Genomic DNA, 7,437 nt, shown 5'->3' on the forward strand with positions numbered 1-7,437 from the left:
TCTACGGCAACCGTGAAGCACAGGCTGCCCCTCCACACAGCAAATGCCTCTGCATAATTATTCATGCCCCAGCCTTTCCCTAACAGCAAAACACCTTAGCTCTTCAGGCCTCCACATTATGAAGCATGGTAATTAGAATCTCTAGCCTGAGACCCATGCAACTGAGCCAACTCTGCTGATGTTGATGGCACAAAGAGTAGCCCTGTCGTCCTCAGGAATTTTGATTAAGGGAAAGCAGGCAGCAACCTCTTTGATCAAGGCTGCAGCAACTCCTTTTTTGTTTGTTTGTTTTTTAAGATTTTATTTCTTTATTTGAGAGACAGAGAGACCACATGAACAGGGGAGGGACAGAGGGAGAAGCAGACACCCTGCTGATCAAGGAGCCCAATGCAGGGCTCCATCCCAGGACTCTGGGATCATGACCTCAGCTGAAGGCAGATGCTTAACCGACTGAGCCACTTGGGCACCCCTTGCAGCAACTTGTTATTACACACGTTTCTAGAGGCAAGGGAAACAAAAGCAAAAATGAACTATTGGGACCTGATCAAGATAAAAAGTTCTGCACAACAAAGGAAACAATCAACAGAACTAAAAGGCAACAGAGGGAATGGAGAAGATATTTGCAAATGACATATCATATGAAGGGTTAGTATCCACAGTGTATAAAGAATTTATCAAACTCAACACCCCAAAACCAAATAATCCACTTAAGGAATGGATGGAAGACATGAATAGACACTGTTCCAAAGAAAACGTCCACGTGGCTAACAGACATATGAAAAGATGTTCAACGTGACTCATCATCAGGCAGATACAAATCAAAACTGTAATGAGATACCACTTCACACCTGTCAGAATGGCTAAAACTAACAACTCAGGAAACAACAGATATTGGTGAGATGTGGAGAAAGGGGAACCCTTTTGCACTGTTGGTGGGAATGCAAACTGGTGCAGCTACTGTGAAAACCAGTTTGGAAGTTCCTCAGAAAGTTATAAATAGGACTACCCTATGGCCCAGTAATCGTACTACTAGGTATTTACCCAAAGGATACAAAAGTAGTGATTTGAAGGGATGCATGCACCCTGATGTTTATAGCAGCAACAATAGCCAAATTATAGAAAGAGCCCAAATATCCATCAACTGATGAATGGATAAAGAAGATTTGAGATACACACACACACACACACACACACATATACATGCACACAATGCAACAATGTGGTTGGAACTAGAGTGTATTATCCTAAGCAAAATAAGTCAGCCAGAGAAAGACAAATATATGATTTCACTCCTATGTGGAATTTAAGAAACAAAACAGGTGAACATAGGGGAAGGGAAGGAAAAATAAAATGAGATAAAAACAAACATAAGAGACTCTGAACTCTAGGGGCGACAGCGTGGCTCAGTCGGTTCAGTGTCTGACTCTTGGTTTTGGCTCAGGTCATGATCTCAGTGTCCTGGGTAAAGCCCTGCACTGAGGTCTGCACCCATTTCGGAGTCTGCTGGAGATGCTCGCTCTCTCTCTCTCTCTCCCTCTGTTCTTCCCCCAGCTCTCTCTCTCTCTCTCTCTCTCTCTCTCTAAAATAAAAAAAAATGAATAATATAATTTGTTTGTTTGTTTGTTTTTTAAAGAGACTCTTAAATATAGAGAACAAACTGAGGGTTGCTGGAGGGGAGGTAGATGGGGGAATGGGCTAAATCAGTGATGGACATTAAAGAGGGCAAGTTATATGTAAATGAAGAATCACTAAATTCTACTCCTGAAACCATTACTGTATTATCTGTTAACTCGAAAAAAGAGTTTTGATTAAAAGACACTAGGGTGTGGTATTATCAGTGCACAGATTTCCCTGGGAGGTATCCTAGTTTTCTTGGAGATGAGCTGGTCCTTGCAGGGTCACCAAAAAATCATGGCCATGCTGAGCAGCTAGCCATCTGTGCCAGAGAACTAAGAAACTGTTTATAATCATGAGACTGAATGATCTAGGTTCATATACTACAAATGTCATTTAAGAAGTCTCAGAGTTACCTCTGGAAAACAGTATGAGGTTCCTCAAAAAGTTAAAAACAGAACTACCTGGGGCATCACGTTACCTGATTTCAAGCTTTACTACAAAGCTGTGATCACCAAAACAGCATGGCACTGGCATAAAAACAGACACATAGACCAGTGGAACAGAGTAGAGAGCCCAGATATGGACCCTCAACTCTATGGGCAAATAATCTTCAACAAAGCAGGAAAAAATACACAGTGGAAAAAAGACAGTCTCTTCAATAAATGGTGCTGGGAAAACTGGGCAGCTATATGTAGAAGAATGAAACTCAACCATTCTCTTACACCGTACACAAAGATAAATTCAAAATGGATAAAAGACCTCAACATGAGACAGGAATCCTTCAGAATCCTAGAGGAGAACATAGGCAGTAATCTCTTCAATATCAGCCACAGCAACTTCTTTCAAGATATGTCTCCAAAGGCAAAGGAAACAAAAACGAAAATAAACTTTTGGGACTTCATCAAAATCAAAAGCTTCTGCACAGCAAAGGAAACAGTCAACAAAACAAAGAGGCAACTCACGGAATGGGAGAAGATACTTGCAAATGACAGTACAGACAAAAGGTTGATATCCAGGATCTAAAATGAACTCCTCAAACTCAACACACACAAAACAGACAATCATATCAAAAAATGGGCAGAAGATATGAACAGACACTTCTCCAATGAAGACATACAAATGGTTATCAGACACATGAAAAAATGTTCATCATCACTAGCCATCAGGGAGATTCAAATTAAAACCACATTGAGATACCACCTTACACGAGTTAGAATGGCCAAAATTAACAAGACAGGAAACAACATGTGTTGGAGGGGATGTGGAGAAAGGGCAACCCTCTTACACTGTTGGTGGTAATGCAAGTTGGTGCAGCCTCTTTGGAGAACAGTGTGGAGATTCCTCAAGAAATTAAAAACAGACCTTCCCTATGACCCTGCAATTGCACTCCTGTGTATTTACCCCAAAGATACAGATGTAGTGAAAAGAAGGGCCATCTGTACCCCAATGTTCATAGCAGCAATGTCCACAGTCGCCAAACTGTGGAAAGAACCAAGATGCCCTTCAGTGGACGAATGGATAAGGAAGATGTGGTCCATATACACTATGGAGTATTATGCCTCCATCAGAAAGGATGAATACCCAACTTTTGTAGCAACATGGACGGGACTGGAGGAGATTATGCTGAGTGAAATAAGTCAAGCAGAGAGAGTCAATTATCATATGGTTTCACTTATTTGTGGAGCATAACAAATATCATGGAGGACATGGGGAGTTAGAGAGGAGAATGGAGTTGGGGGAAATTGGAAGGGGAGGTGAACCATGAGAGACTATGGACTCTGAAAAACAATCTGAGGGGTTTGAAGTGGCGGGGGGGTGGGAGGTCGGGGTACCAGGTGGTGGGTGTTATAGAGGGCACGTATTGCATGGAGCTCTGGGTGTGGTGAAAAAATAATGAATACTGTAATGCTGAAAATAAATAAAAAATAAATTAAAAAAAAAAACAGAACTACCCTACAATCAGCAATTTCCCTACCGGGTAGTTACCCAAAGTAAGCAAAAATACTAATTCAAAGGGATAACTGCACTCTGATGTTTATAGAAGCATTTTCTACAACAGCTAAATTATGGAAAGAGCCTAAATGTCCATTGTCTGGCAAATGGATAAAGAAGATGTGGTGTGTGTATGGAATATTGCTCAGCTATAAAAAGAATGAAACCTTGCCCTTTGCAATGACATGGATGGAACCGGAGAGTATTATTCTAAGCAAAATAAGAGAAAGACAAATACATTCAGAATTTAAAAAGCAAATCAGAGGATCCTAGGGGAAAGAAAGAGAGAGGCAAACCAAGAAACAGACTCTTAATTATAGAGAACAAAATGATGGTTCCCCGAGGCGAGTGGGGTGGGGAATGGGTGAAAGAGGTGATGGGGATTAAGGAGTGCCCTTCTCCTGATGAGCACTAGGGTGTTGCATGTAAGTGTTGAATCACTTAAATGTACACCTGAAACTAATATTATACTGTATGCCAACTAAGTGGAATTTAAATAAAAACTAAGAAAGAGAGAGAGAGAGAGAAGTCACAGAGTTATCTTAGGGAGGCAAACCTAAACTATTACAGTCATTTAGTAGGCAGAAACCTAGTCAATTAAAAGACAAATTGGTTTGTCCTGAGGAATTCTTACCCTCCATTCCTGACATTTTCTTCCTAGTGTATGGACATTCATTAAAAAAAAAAAAAGACATCCAATCTCTCCATATACTCACTCCCCTATCTAGACAATGAATCACTTACCTGATTAGTGAGGGTGGGGGGCACAGCCCAGGACCTCCCTTCAAAGCTCTTGTAGAAAGCTCTCCCTATGGAGCAGATATTTTCCTCTGCACTCAAGGGTGGGTCTAAAAATATGTCCACAGCTCTTCTAATCTTTTCTTTGTCTTGCTGGATCCCCAACAATTCCTATGGTCTTGCTCTAATATGCTTGGACCTTTAAGGGAACCCCCTCCATCAAAATACACATTTTCTCCATATTTAGGCTCTGAAGCAACTAAGAAATAAGACAAAGGAATAAAGAGAAGAATACTTCAAATTTATTCATTATAAAAATGATGTTGGAGAATGTGGCTTACATTTGTCTCAAGGCAGGTGGGATTCCTATAACTAAACCCCAGAACTGGACAGATGTTTCCACTCAGCAGTGCTGCATGGGGACAATCAGTAAGTTCAAGAACTGAAATGCATATGTATCTGCTGTCTGATGAAGGCATCCTGGTTATGGGTAGTCAAGAAAAGTGGCTTCTTTGCAAGGCTATCTCTGTAGCAGAAGAAATTACTTCAGGACACTTTTTAGATAACTTCTCAAAATTAATAATATTCCTTGTTCTGATTGTACACTCAACCACCTTCTGAGGAAATGACTTTTTATGTGCCTCAAGGAGCAGTGTGTAGAAATATGCATTCATTGCCTTATAAAGCATAATCACAGTAGAGGCTCATCATGTGAAAGATGATTGGAATAAATTTCTAAATTGTAGGAATAGGATGAAATTTACATACATCATTCTAAACTTCTCCTAGAAATCCCTTCAAGAAACAATTAAGTCTTCAAAATCTATACCCACACAAAAGCTCAAACACAGACTATAGCCAGACAAGTATAGATAAAACAGGCAAGAGAATAGTAGCATATTTCACGTAGGGGTATACACATATGTAACAAAACTCTGAAGAAATGTATGAAGAATGAAAAATCCAAATTCTTGTTGTGGTTACCCTTTGATAAGAAGGAGGCTAATGCAGTCAGAAAAGTACTTTTTTTTTGAGAAACATACTTTAAATGAGTTACAGCTGTATATGTAGTATTTTATCACTTAATAGGAATACACAGAAGTATGCTATTTTTATAATTTCTGTCTAAAATATTTTATACTAAGCATTGTTTCTGTGAGCCTATATTTCATTTTTACATGATTCATATTAATTTACAAATTGTGAGGAGAAAGTTCAGAATAGAATGAATTATATAATTAATCAGCAATCTTACCATTCATTGTGTATATATGCATATATATACACACATACATATGTATATATATATATACATATACACACATGTATACACACATACATATGTATATATACATAGAGAGAGAGAACAGAATATCGTGTTTGTGTATTTCCTCCCATTACACTCTCCTTGCATGCATCTATAATGTGTATTTACTACATGTGAGTTTCACACGTGACTCAACATTTGCTAAACATCATGAAACCGGTTATTAAATATCCTAAAGTTGACAAGAAACTATATGTGTCCAAAGCCCACGTCACTAACCATTAAGTTTACAATCTTCTCTGTGTTAAAGCCAAGTTCAGCATAGGGCAAGTGACTACCTATGATACTGTAGGAGGGGCCAATGCGGTATTTGGGACCCAGACCTCTTGATTTCAGTCTGTTGTACAACAGAGCCATCTTGATACTCTGTTATTCTGTACTGTCTCCTTTCCGAAGCTCAAAGGAAAGTGCTATTCCATTGTCAACATGGAAGGTTAAAAACCTCAGAAACATTAAAAACAATAAAGAGCCGGGTTTTGCTTCATCATTTCTACCATCTTCAGGTATTTTGTCCTATAGAGATATATCACCCAAGCTTATCCATTGTGTCAATATGTATGCATTTTCTTTCCTTCTGCTTAATCAAAAAAATCCCTGTGAGATGTTCATTAATTTCAAGACATCTCTTCTGTGAGTGGAAGAACACAGCAAAGATCATACATATATTTGCTGAAATATTATATATCAGATGCTTTCTAAAGCCTTGCTCATTTCTCATAACAGCTCTCTGAGCTTAATATAATTATGCCCATTCTAAAGATGAGCAAGTTCAAGTTCACAAAGGATAATTCACAATTCCACTATCCCACACATCTTTAGAAGCAGGAATGAGGTACCTGGGTGGCTCAGTGGGTTAAAGCATCTGCCTTTGGCTCAGGTCATGATCCCAGGGTCCTGGGATCAAGCCCCACATTGCACTCTTTGCTCCACAGGGAGCCTGCTTTCCCCCTCTCCCTCTGCCTGCCTCTCTGCCTACTTGTGATCTCTGTCAAATAAATAAATAAAATCTTAAAAAAAAAAGAAGCAGGAATGTGGTTCTACAAAATATGTTCATTACACATATTTTTGCCCCTACTATTACATTTTAATTATTTTTTATTAACTTATAATGTATTATTAGCCCCAGAGATACAGGTCTGTGAATCACCAGGTTTACACACTTCACAGCACTCCCCATAGCACATACCCTCCCCAATGTCCATAACCCCACCACTCTCTCCCTGCCCCCTCCACAACCCTCAGTTTGTTTTGTGAGATTAAGAGTCTCTTATGGTTTGTCTCCCTCCCGATCCCGTCTTGTTTCATTTATTCTTTTCCTACCCCCCCAAACCCCCTATGTTGCATCTCCACTTCCTCATATCAGGGAGATCATATGATAGTTGTCTTTTGAAATCTTGCCATTTGCGACATGGGTGGAACTAGAGGGTATTATGCTTAGCGAAATAAGTCAATTGGAGAAAGACATTTTACTTATTTTCAAGCAACTTGTCTTTTTAACTCCGTGTGGTAGCCCAGGATGTTAATTTGCATTCCTTTAAGTATTGTAACTGGGGACTTTGTTCCAAGTTTAATGAGCATGGATATTGCTTGTTATGTGAATTATCTCCTCGTATAATTTGACCATTTCTCTATTCATTAGTTATACTTCATTCCATATCAAGCATATTAAGTTGGGTACATAAGGGTTTAGTATAAAAGTACCACTAGAACAAAACAGCAACCGTTCTAAATACTAAGTAAAAAGAGAGAACAAATGAAACACA

Source organism: Mustela erminea, chromosome X (assembly GCF_009829155.1).
Source record: "Mustela erminea isolate mMusErm1 chromosome X, mMusErm1.Pri, whole genome shotgun sequence".
In the NCBI taxonomy this organism is placed as follows: domain Eukaryota; kingdom Metazoa; phylum Chordata; class Mammalia; order Carnivora; family Mustelidae; genus Mustela; species Mustela erminea.